This window comes from Moschus berezovskii, chromosome 3, assembly GCF_049115385.1.
Source record: "Moschus berezovskii isolate FMDL1 chromosome 3, NW_MosBer_1.0, whole genome shotgun sequence".
NCBI lineage: Eukaryota > Metazoa > Chordata > Mammalia > Artiodactyla > Moschidae > Moschus > Moschus berezovskii.
The window spans coordinates 104,907,541-104,919,884 of NC_142462.1; the positions used below are offsets into that span (position 1 = coordinate 104,907,541).

The 12,344-nt window shown below is 38.6% G+C and overlaps 1 protein-coding gene across 5 annotated transcripts in view; it reads left to right on the forward strand.

The window, feature by feature from the left end:
- MKLN1 (muskelin 1) overlaps window positions 1–12,344 on the forward strand; it is a 378,299-nt gene that overhangs the window by 125,474 nt on the left and 240,481 nt on the right. The window lies entirely within an intron of this gene.

Below are 12,344 nucleotides of genomic sequence, written 5' to 3' on the forward strand. Positions count from 1 at the left end.
CAAGTTAGGGGAGACTGGAGATAGAGACAGTCAAAGAGAACTATGCTAAAAACAACATCATCCCAGGATGACTGTGAACAAGACCAAATATGCATCTTCTAAGGAGCAACATCACAGGTTTCAAACTGCAGGGAAATAGAATTTACTAAGATAGTTTAGCTCAGTCACGGAAGAAATATAAAAGCAAATTACAACAATAAGCTCATAAGTTCAAAAATAAACAATAAGGTTGAGAGGATCAGTATCTAGCCTTGCTACAATATATTATTTAAAATGTTCAGTTTTCAACAAAAAACGTATGAGACACGAAAAGAAACAGGAAAGTGTAATGTGACCCAAACAGGAGGAAAAAAGCAGTTAATAGAAACACCCTGTGAGAGGGCTCAGATCCAGCTTAGCAGACAAAGACTTCAAAGCAGCTATTATAAATATATTCAAAGAACTGAAGAAAACCATACTTAAAGAAGCAAAAAAAGTAGGATAAAAATCTCCCATAAGATAATCAGTAAAGAGATGGAAATTATTATTATTTTTGAAAGCACCTAATGGATGTCCTGAGCTTGAAAATTGTGATAATTAGAGAAAAAAAAAATTCGCTAGAGGAGCTCAATAATATAATTGAACTGGTAGAAGAAAGAATCAGCAAACGAGATAGATAGCTATTATTTGATCTCAAGAACAGAGAGAAAGGAGGATGAAGAAGTAATGAACGGAACTTCAGAGAACTGTGAGAAGCATTAAGTACATCAACATATGTATAATGGGAGTACAGGAGAAAGAAAGGAGCAGAAAAAATACTTTAAAAAGAATGGCTGAAAACTTCTCAACTAATCCCAAGTAAAATAAACCTAGATCCACATTCAGACACATCATAGTAAAAATGATTAAGGAGAATATTTGGAAAACAGCAAGGAAAAACTCATCACAAACAAAGGAATCCAAATAAGACTAATAGCTGACTTCTCACCAGAGACAATGAAGGCTAGAAAGCAGTGAGGTGGCATATTTAAAGTGCTGAGGGGAGGACTTCCCTGGTCATCCAGTGGTTGGGAATACACCTGCAAATGCAGGGGACATGGGTTTGATCCCTAGTCTGAGAAGATTCCACATGCCCCAGAGCAACTAAGCCCATGCTCCTTGAAGCCAGGGCTCTGCAAAAAGAGAAGCCACCCCAATGAGAAGCCCAGACACTGCAACTAAAGAAAGCCTACAACAAAGACCCAGCACGGCCAAAAATAAATAAATATATATATATATATATATATATATATATTAAAGAAACTAAAGTGCTGAGGAAAAAGAATCTTCTCAAATTAGAATCTTTTATCCAGGAAACTATTTCTCAAAAATGAAAGTGAAATAGAGACATTCCCAACAAGCAAAAATCTGAGAGAATTAATTGCTAGCAGCAACAGAGTTATGTGAAACAAGGAAGTTCTTCAAGCTGAACACAAGTAATCCCAGTCAGTAATTCAAATCCACACAAAAGACCAAAGGGCACTAGTAAATACAATTATGTAAGAATAAAAGACAGTATATCAATGCATAATTTTCCTCCTTTTTTCTCTTTAATGATCTAGAAAGCAATTGTATAAAAGAACACGTTTCACAATGGAGGTGGGTGGGAACAAAAATCTATAATAGAGTAAGAAATGCAACAAGATGGTAACTCAAATCCACAGGAACAAATGAAGAGAACCAGAACTGGTAAATTAGAAGGCGATAAAATAAACCCTAAATATAACCTGCTTTCCTTTCTGTTTTTAACTTTTAAAAAATGACATAAAATTATATTAATAATTATAATATGTATTATTGGGCTTGTAACAAAACTATAAACCAATTAGATCTAACAGACATCTATAAAATGCTCCAACAACCAACAGCAAAGTACACATTCTTTTCATATGAATATGGACTATTCTCCAGGATAGACTATACTCTAGGTTATAAAACAACCCTAATATATTTAAAAGGTTTGAAGTTATATAAAGCGTGACTTCTGACCACAATGGAAATAATGTAGAATCAATAAGACAAGGAAATTTGATAAACACACAAATATCTGGATGGTAAACAATTTACTCCTAAATAACAAATAGGTCCAAAAAAAAAAAACAAACCTGCTAAAGAAATTAGAAAATACTTTGAGATGAATGAAAATAAAAGCAAAACATAACAAAACTTATGGAATGTACTGAAGCAATTCCTAGAAGGAAATGTACAGCTGTGGATGCTTATGTTGAAGAGAAAAAAAGAAAAGGATCTCAGACCAATAACCTATTCTTCCATTTTTCAGTTCAGTTCAGTTCAGTCAGTCGTGTCCGACTCTCTGCGACCCCATGAATCACAGCACGACAGGCCTCCCTGTCCAACACCAACTCCCGGAGTACACTCAAACTCATGTCCACAGAGTCGGTGATGCCATCCAGCCATCTCATTCTCTGTGGTCCCCTTCTCCTCCCGCCCCCAACCTTTCCCAGCATCAGACTCTTTTCCAGTGAGTCAACTCGTCGCATGAGGTGGCCAAAGTATTGCAGTTTCAGCTTTAGCATCAGTTCTTCCAATGAACACCCAGGATTGATCTCCTTTAGAATGGACTGGTTGGATCTCCTTGCAGTCCAAGGGACTCTCAAGTCTTCTCCAACACCACAGTTCAAATGCATCAATTCTTCGGCGATCAGCTTTCTTCACAGTCCCAACTCTCACATCCATACATGACCACGGGAAAAACCATAGCCTTGACTAGATGGACCTCTGTTGGCAAAGTAATGTCTCTGCTTTTTAATATACTATCTAGGTTGGTCATAACTTTCCTTCCAAGGAGTAAGCATCTTTTAATTTCATGGCTGCAATCAGCATCCGCAGTGATTTTGGAGCCCAAAAAAATAAAGTCTGACACTGTTTCCACTGTTTTTCATCTATTTCCCATGAAATTAGAAAAAGAAGAGCAAACTAAATCCAAATCAAGCAGATGGAAGGAAGTAGTAGATTAGAGCAGAAATTAATAAAACAAAAGACAGGAAAAACAATAGAGAAAATGAACAAAACCCTAAGCTGCTTCTTTGAAAAGGTCAACAAAATGACAAACCTTTAGCTAGACTGACCAAGACACAGAGAAGATTCAGATTACTAAAATCAGAAATAAAAGAGGACATTACTATCAACTCCACAAAAATAAAAAGGATTATACTAACTGTTTTATATATATATATGATTCATTTTGATGTACACCTGAAAATAACACGACACTGTAAATCAACTATACTCCAAAAAATCTTTTTTAAAATAAATAAAACCATGTGAACCAATCTTAGGACCACATCAGGCATGCCCTACAAAAGCAAGCTGGTTTCCTCCCCAAATAGATATACCCAGAAGACCCTAAATTGCTTATAAAAACAATAAAAATCAATCACATTTGATACCCTAAAAAAATAAAATCAACAGAGAATTTGAATAAACATTCCTTTAAGGAAGAAATACAAAAAAGGCCAATCAACAAGCACATGAAAAGATGCTCAACATCATTAGCCATCAGGGAAACACAAATCAACACTGAAATAAGGGCTTCCCTGGTGGTCCAGTGGTTAAGAATCTGCCTTGCAACTCAGAGGACACTGGTTTGATCCCTGGTCCGAGAAGATCCCACATGCCACGGAGCAACTAAACCTGTGCGCCACTGAACCTGTGCTCTTGAGCCCTTGTGCCACAACTACTGAAGCCCATGGGCTTTAAAGCCAGTGCTCCACAACAAGAAGAGCCACTGCAATGAGAAACCCACACACCGCAACAAGGAAGTAGCTCCTGCTCTCCGCATCTAGAGAAAGCCTGTGTGCAGCAACAAAGACCCAGAGCACCCAAAAATAAAACAAAAACTAAATGAATAAAATAAATATTAAAAAATTAAAAAAAAATCTAAACTGAGATACCTCTTCGTACCCTCTAGGATGGCTATAATAAAAAAGACAGATAATGTTAAGGGTTGGTGAAGATGTGGAGAAATTGGAATCCTTATACATTCTTGTGGAAATGTAAAATTGTACGCCACTTTGGAAATCTGTCTGGCAACTCCTCGAAAGACTACAACAGAGAGATACTATATAGCCCAGCAACTTCTCTCCTACATATACAACCAAAAGAAATGAAAATATATGTCAACACAGAAACTGTACATGCATGTTCATAGCAGCAGGACTCATAATGGTCTAAAATTAGAAACAATCCAGAGAAGTTGATTCCTGGACTAGAGTCCTGCTTCTCTATTTTTTGGCTATTGAAAATGGTTATGCTATTCCAGTCTACAAAAAAAGAAATAAAGAAAAGGAGGGAGGGAGAAAGGAAAAAAGGAAGGAAGAAAATAATCCAAATGTCTATCAGCTGATGATTGGTTACATAAAATATGGTATATCCATACAGTGGATGTTATTTGGCAATGAAAAGGAGTGAATTACTGCAACATGGATAAACGTTGAACACACCATGCTATGTGAAAAAAAGCTTGATTCCATTTATATGAAATATCCAGAAAAGGCACTTTATAGAGACAGAAAATAGAGTAGCAATTGCTTAATTGCTGAGGTTTGATGGAAGAGGTTAGGAGGAAATGCAGAGTGACTGCTAATGGGTACAAAGTTTCTTTTGGGGGGTGATAAAATATTCTAAAATTGATTGTGGTTATGTTTACACAACTCTGTAAATATAATAAAAATATTGAGTGGTATACTTTAAATGGGTGAATTGTATATCATGCGATGTATATCTCAAAAAAGCTGTTAGATATATATAGAAAGATGGATGAAAGACAGATGAACAAATAGATGGTTGGATGAATAGATGGATAGATAGATTAAAGTATTATTAGGACAAAGGATAAAAGAAAACCTAAATCCAGATTTTGCCCAGATAGTAGAGTCAATAGTAATATAATATTTTGTTAATCAGGCTGCACCTAAAGTGTTAATACAGAGCTCTCTGTTAAACTGGTCTAGATCTTACAACCAAGTTAGAAGATTTAGGGGACATTTTTTCCTTGCCCTAAGTCCAAACTTGAATCTTGCAGTGTTATCACTCTCCACTGGGTGTGTTGATAAGAGAGCAATCAAGAACACTGGAGAGAATGGAGGAGAACAAAACAGCTGAACTTTGTAGTGTGAGGGAGAGTTGCCCTCCTAAATTGATGATGCTGCCTGGAAGGAAGAAAGAGAGGGAAGGAAGAGGGTGGAGAGCAGGAGGAGGATGAGGAAGGCCCATGACCCTGCTCACTGTAAATTTAGACCTCTGCCTACAATCTCGCAGAGTAGGAAGGAGAGGACAGAGAGAAGACTGATGTTCCTCTCCTTGATGCTTGTAGTCAGAGGAAGGTTCCTGACAGAGATATAGAGATGCAGGTAGCAGAGAAGACAGGTCAAACCAAACCTGAGCAGAATACCTTGGTGAGTAAGAATGCTTCCCAGTGCTATTAAAATCAAAGATCCACGAGAAGAAGCTGTTCATTTCAAGATTTCCAAGTAAGATTTTAACCCATAGGGAAACTGAAGAATTATTAAAGCAATTTATGTTTTATAGCAAGGTTACAATTGTGGTATAAATGAAGTGCTTTGAAGATGTTATCAGGTATTTGGGCAAGGGAAGCCATGAATTTACTATATTAGTGTTCTGGGTGGTTCTTTTTCAAAGTCTTCTTTTCTCTTCTGGGTGCACTTCTAGTCAGGGTTTACTAAAGTTCTCTTCATGAAGTATGAGGATGGAGATGAACTTCAAAACTGCACAGGAGAGACACAATCTAGTGACTTGCATTATGGTGCATTGTTTTGTAAAAAGGAAGTGACCTACAGTGCCTTTGGTGAAAATAGTCCTTTTCCTTTCTGTTTAGCTCCCAGAGCTGCAACAATTCTTGACCTTTCAGTGCAATTAAGCAGCCCAAACCCCAAGGGAGGACGTAGGGGTAGCAGAGGAGCCAGTTATAGCTGAGAGCAATGATTCTCTGTGCAGATTTCCGGCACTCTGGTTTTGGGTTGAAAGTTTTGCTTCTCCCTTTTGAACTTTCTTTTCAGCTGCTTTTTTATATGTAACATCTCTGTTCGGAGAAGGCAATGGCACCCTACTCCAGTACTCTTGCCCGGAGAACCCCATGGTTGGAGGAGCCTGGTAGGCTGCAGTCCATGGGGTCGCTAAGAGTCAGACACGACTGAGCAACTTCACTTTCACTTTTCACTTTCATGCATTGGAGAAGGAAATGGCAACCCACTCCAGTGTTCTTGCCTGGAGAATCCCAGGGACAGGGGAGCCCGGTGGGCTTCCGTCTATGGGGTCGCACAGAGTCAGACACAACTGAAGCGACTGAGCAGCAGCAGCAGCAGCAGCAACACCTCTGTTAGGGTTGCTGTTAGGGTTACATGACTCTAACCACCAACACTCATCCTGTGCCACTGCCCTCCTTACCCTGGAAACTCTGGCCTTCCAGAGAGCATCATCTCAAAGTAACTTATATCTCCAGTTCAGAATTCCAATCATTGTTTGTGCTGTTTTACAGAAGGGGATTTGTCCATGATTCCTTTGCAAAATTCTGATAGAGAGAAGGAATCAGAATAGTATAATGAACATCCAATATTCATCACCTAGATCAAACAATTGCTAAAAGTTTGCCAGATGTTCTCAAGTTTTCCTTTTTCTTCTTTTTGGCTGAAGTTATTTAAAGCAAGTTATAGAAGCATATGGGGCTTTCCTGGTGGCTCAGATGGTAAAGAACCTGCCTGCAATGTAAGAGATCTGAGTTTGATCCCTGGGTTGGGAAGATCCCTGGAGAAGGGAATGGCAACCCAGTCCAGTATTCTTGCCTAGAGAATTCCATGGACAGAGGAGCCTGGAAGGCTATAGTTCATGAGGTTGCAAAGAGTCAGATATGACTGAGCAACTGATGCTTTCACTTTTCACTCATAGAAGTATATATATATATAAAATATATTTCCACCCTAAATAATACACTCATCTTTGTTAAATACACAGTTCCATTATCACATTTCACACAATTCATATAACTTCTTAATAACATTTAAATACCCACCCACATTCAAATATTCACTATTTGTTCCCAAAATATTTTTTTAAAAATACATGGTAAAGTATACATAATGTAAAATTTACCATTTTAAAGTATTCAGTTCAGTGGCATTAAGTAAATTCACAATGTGTAATCACCACCACTATTTCCAAAACTTTTACATTATCCCAAACAAACTGGGATTCTTAAATCCCTTTAAGAATGTCTCCTCTTTTTTCCCTCCCCCCACAAATATCTTTTAAAGATGGAGGGGTTGCAAAGAGTCGGACACAACTGAGCGACTGAACTGAACTGAACTCAAACAAGGTCCACATATCTCATTTGGTTCTGATGCTTCTTAAGGCTCCTAATCTAGACCTGTCTCATAGCACCACACGCACATGCATTTTCTTTTCATGACATTGACTTCTCAACCATTCTGGGCAAATTTTTCTACAAAATGTCCCACTTGCTAGATTTGTCTGATTGTTTCCTCTTGGTGTTGTTAAACTTGTTCTTCTGTCCTCTGTATTTCTTGTAAACTCAAAGTTGGATCTAAAAACTTGAGAAGAATCAAGTTAAACATTTTGGTAAGAATTCTCCATTGGGTAATGCTGTATACTTCCTACTGCCTCATATTCAGTTCAGTTCAGTTCAGTCGCTCAGTCGTGTCCGACTCTCTGCGACCCCATGAATCACAGCGCGCCAGGCCTCCCTGTCCATCACCAACTCCCGGAGTTCACTCAAACTCATGTCCACAGAGTCGGTGATGCCATCCAGCCATCTCATTCTCGGTCGTCCCCTTCTCTTCCCGCCCCCAACCTTTCCCAGCATCAGAGTCTTTTCCAGTGAGTCAACTCGTCGCATGAGGTGGCCAAAGTATTGCAGCTTCAGCTTTAGCATCAGTCCTTCCAATGAACACCCAGGATTGATCTCCTTTAGAATGGACTGGTTGGATCTCCTTGCAGTCCAAGGGACTCTCAAGGGTCTTCTCCAACACCACAGTTCAAAAGCATCAATTCTTCGGCAATCAGCTTTCTTTACAGTCCAACTCTCACATCCATACATGACCACGGGAAAAACCATAGCCTTGACTAGATGGACCTTTGTTGGCAAAGTAATGTCTCTGCTTTTTAATATACTATCAAGGTTGGTCATAACTTTCCTTCCAAGGAGTAAGCGTCTTTTAATTTCATGGCTGCAATCAGCATCTGCAGTTATTTTGGAGCCCAAAAAATAAAGTCTGACACTGTTTCTACTGTTTTTCCATCTATTTCCCATGCCTCATATTAGGCCTACATTATATCTGAATGTCCCACTACTAATGAAGCTAATACTGATCACTGGGTGAAGGTGATGATAGCCAGTTTAAAAAATGGGTTTTTAAAAAGAGAGCTTATGTACTTGCACTGTTTTAAAATGATCATCCCTACTTTGAATGTTCAGATAAAACGGCTCTGAGTTGTTGCCTGACACCTAGGAGACAGCCTTTATCCCGTGTAAGGGATAAGAAGATTAAGACTGAATTTTATCCTCTTTATGGAGCTGATGCAGGAACTCAAGTTTATCTCTGAGGTTGGTCAGTCAGGGCAGAACTTTCTGAAATATGAAGTCTAGCAGAGACTACTTTTTCTCTGAGCCCAGAAAAAGGTACTCCGAAATCAGTCATTAGCCAGAATTTAGCTATGAATAAACAAATCTTTTTGCTAACACGTATTTAAGACAGAACACTTTGGGGAGTTCAGATACAGCAGACTCTTTTATGGCATTTTAAAATAACTCTCCCTTCGCCTTCCATTCCTCCCCCCAACCAAAACCACTTTAGACTCTAGAATAAACAATTAAGGAAGAGCATTTTCTTTGGATGCAGAATAGCCAGATCTTTAGATGTTTCTTGAGTACTGTTTAAGAGTGAAGAAAAAGTATGCATCTGTTCTCTTTGTTTGATGTTTACTTCTTATCTTTGAGTTGCTATAAATAACTAATTCATTGAAAATATAAGCAACTAGGTTAAAGGAGTTCATTACTAAAAGTAAGAATTTGGGTTTCTAAGGAAGATGAGTTACTTTAAAATCTCCAAATAAACACTTTCATTTTACAATAGTTAAATACCCAGCCAGTTAAACTTTGCTCAAGGGAGTCCTGTATTTCTGGATGCCCAGAATGGCTTTTAGGTTACTATTGCTTGTTTGCTTTTTATATTTGTTTTTGTTATTCTGTTTTTCAGCTAGCACAAAAACAAGGGAATTGTTGGAAATTTTCTGCATAGCAGGAGAGAACTTAATCTTAGGATACTGGCCTAACAATTTTCATTTTACTACTGGAATTAGTAATATCCTTTTTCTCCATTTATTCTGTAATTTTTTAAAGATTTTGGCTTGCAAGTTACCAGTTAGATAAGGGAGGTGGTAAAGGTACTTTTTCTGGGATCTCAGAGTCAGAGAGTAATGGACTTACTTGAACCATGTCCAATACTTAAAAAAAGCCTAGAAGACATTGTATATTTACTCACAATAAAGCCTGAACAGATTAACTAAGTAATGCAAAGCTTTTCTCTTTTGTGGGGAGGCAGAGGTCTGGAATATGAGGGATTATGCCAAACTGGCTCATTATAAAGATTGTGTCTTCACAATATGAATTTCTGGTTGGTTGTGTGTGTTATCTGTAGGGTAGAGAGAGTCTGTTGGAAAGAATGTGGGTGTGGAGGTAAGGCCAATCAGAATTTAGTTTCTAACAGTAAGACTTGGACTATTTATTTAACACCTCTGAACTTCAGTTTACTCATCTGTAAGATGGGGTAATCATTTCTATTTTTCAGACTATTTGAGGATTTTAGATAATGTGTGTAAAGCACTCATTAATGCAATAAAGTGAAGTCACTCAGTCGTGTCTGACTCTTTGCGGCCCCATAGACTGTAGCTTACCAGGCTCCTCTGTCCATGGGATTTGCCAGGCAATAATACTGGAGTGGATTGCCATTTCCTTCTCCAGGGGATCTTCCCAACCCAGGGCTCGAACCCCTGTCTCCTGCATTGAAGACAGACGCTTTACCGTCTGAGCCACCAGGGAGGTCCTCATTAGTGCAATACCTGGTACCTAATAAATTCTTAGTATATTTTCTTTAGCAGATGAAATTCTTTCAAAGTATATAGCTTTGGGGGGAAAATGAATCTGATCATTGAGATAAGAGGTTGGGAAGCACTCATGTAACAGCTTACACGGTCACACAGATTCCCCCTGAAGGACTTCTGCCAAGTCTGCACAAGAAGTCCACACATCCTCTGTGTTAATCAAAGATCCTATCTTGAGGGAGATAGCCTTAGGTCAGTTCTCTAACCATACCTTATCAACGTTTCCTTAAGTCCACCTGTTTGTCTGTGGGCGTGTGCTCAGTTGTGTCTGACTCTTTGCGGCCCCATGGATTGTAGCCCAGTTCCTCTGTCAATGGAATTTTCCAGGCAAGAATAATGGAGCAGGTTACCATTTCTTCCTCCAGAGGATCTTCCCGACCCAGGGACAGAATCTGCATCTTTTGAGTCCCCTGCATTGGCAGGTGGGTTTTACCACTAGCACCACCTGGGAAGCCTTATTTGTCTGCTGGATTCCTATGTGATTTTAGACATAGCTGTGGTGATGAGCTTCAAGAAGTACCAGGTCTGAGTGTGAAAGTTGCTAAGTTGTGTCTAACTCTTTGTGACCCCATGGTCTATACAGTCCATGGAATTCTCCAGGCCAGAATACTGGAGTGGGTAGCCATTTCCTTATCCAGGATCTAACTGTAGCCAGAGATTTTAGGTGGGAAGACAAAGGAATGGAGTGCCTTGGAAAAAGGGATAGAAGATGAAGTTTTAGAAAATTTAGAGGATCATTATAGCTTAGTTTGTACCTCTTGAAAATAGGGCAAGAGAATTTATTTCTTGAAAAGTACTATTTCAAGACTGATTCTTTCATCTAAGCCCTCAGGGACTCTTCCAAAAAAAATGAGACTTTCTCCTAAATCTCTTACCTTTTCCTCCCCCTGAATCATGACCAACTTCCAGTTCATCCCTTTATCTATGCACTTTCAAGATAGGGAAATCAGTTGCCTCTTTCGTTATTAGGATCAGGTTTATAGGTAGAAGCTACCTAATATTTCCTAGGGCTGTTGTCTCAGGCCCCTGCAAAATTTCATTTGGTCAACACAATGATGACCTGTAGAATCCAGCTTTAAAGCTTGGTGTTTCTATCGAGCAGGCCACATGAATTTGGTATATCCCGTTTCAAGCTGAAATTATCCCTTGTTATTTTAAAAGCTATAACAAGTTGTTTTTTAAAATGTTTTCAATCAGCACATCTTATTTATTGTCCTTAACACCCGAGGCTACTTGAAGAAGGATTTAATTTTCAAAGTCTGGCAAGTAAACAAAAGTTTCCCAATAACATCTTCAGGCAAGTACTAAAAGGCCTTTTTTTTTTTTTTTTTTTTTGCCACAGTGCTTGGTTGGCTCCCCCGCAATTTCATTAGTATTTTATTCAACCAAACCTTGCATCATCACTTAAAAAATATACCTTCAAACACAAAGTTACTTACTAGTTGATTGTTTCTTATTCATAATTACCATGTTTAGTAAAAAGCAAAACAGGTTTTAAATGTTGTGTTATCTGACTAGGGGCTTCACAGGTAGAGCAGTGGGAAAGAATCCGCTTGCCAATGCAAGAGACTCAGATTCGATCTCTGGGTTGGGAAGATCCCCTGGAGGAGAAAATGGCAACCCACTCCAATATTCTTTTGGCTGGGAAATTCCATGAACAGAGGAGCCTAGTAGGCTACAGTCCATGGGATCACAAAGAGTTGAACATGACTAAGTAACTAAGCACACACATATTATCTGACTAGACCCTAAGCACATAAACTTGAATGGACTATACTGAGGGTTCATATGATAACCATGTTTGGGAGATGGTTATTCACTGTACTCTCAAGAGTATGAAAACCTCCAGAGGGGACTAGTTAGATAAGCAGAGACTCACACGCATGGCTTTAGCTCTATAGGAATGTCTAAGCTTTAAAAGCAACTCTAGAATTCCATTAAATATGATATTCCCCAATGTTGAGTTTTGTCTCTGATATCTTCTTTTGTCTTGATCCTCTGAAGCTGTAGACTGAGACTCTTGAAATTCACCCTAGCCTCTCTTCCTACTTGTGACCAGGAGGAAAGTTCAGAAATGGGATGTATTAGTCAAGATAAGCTGTTATAACAAAGGACTTCAAAATATTGGTTTGGCCCAATGAAAAGCTATTGTTCTTGACTATATAGTATAA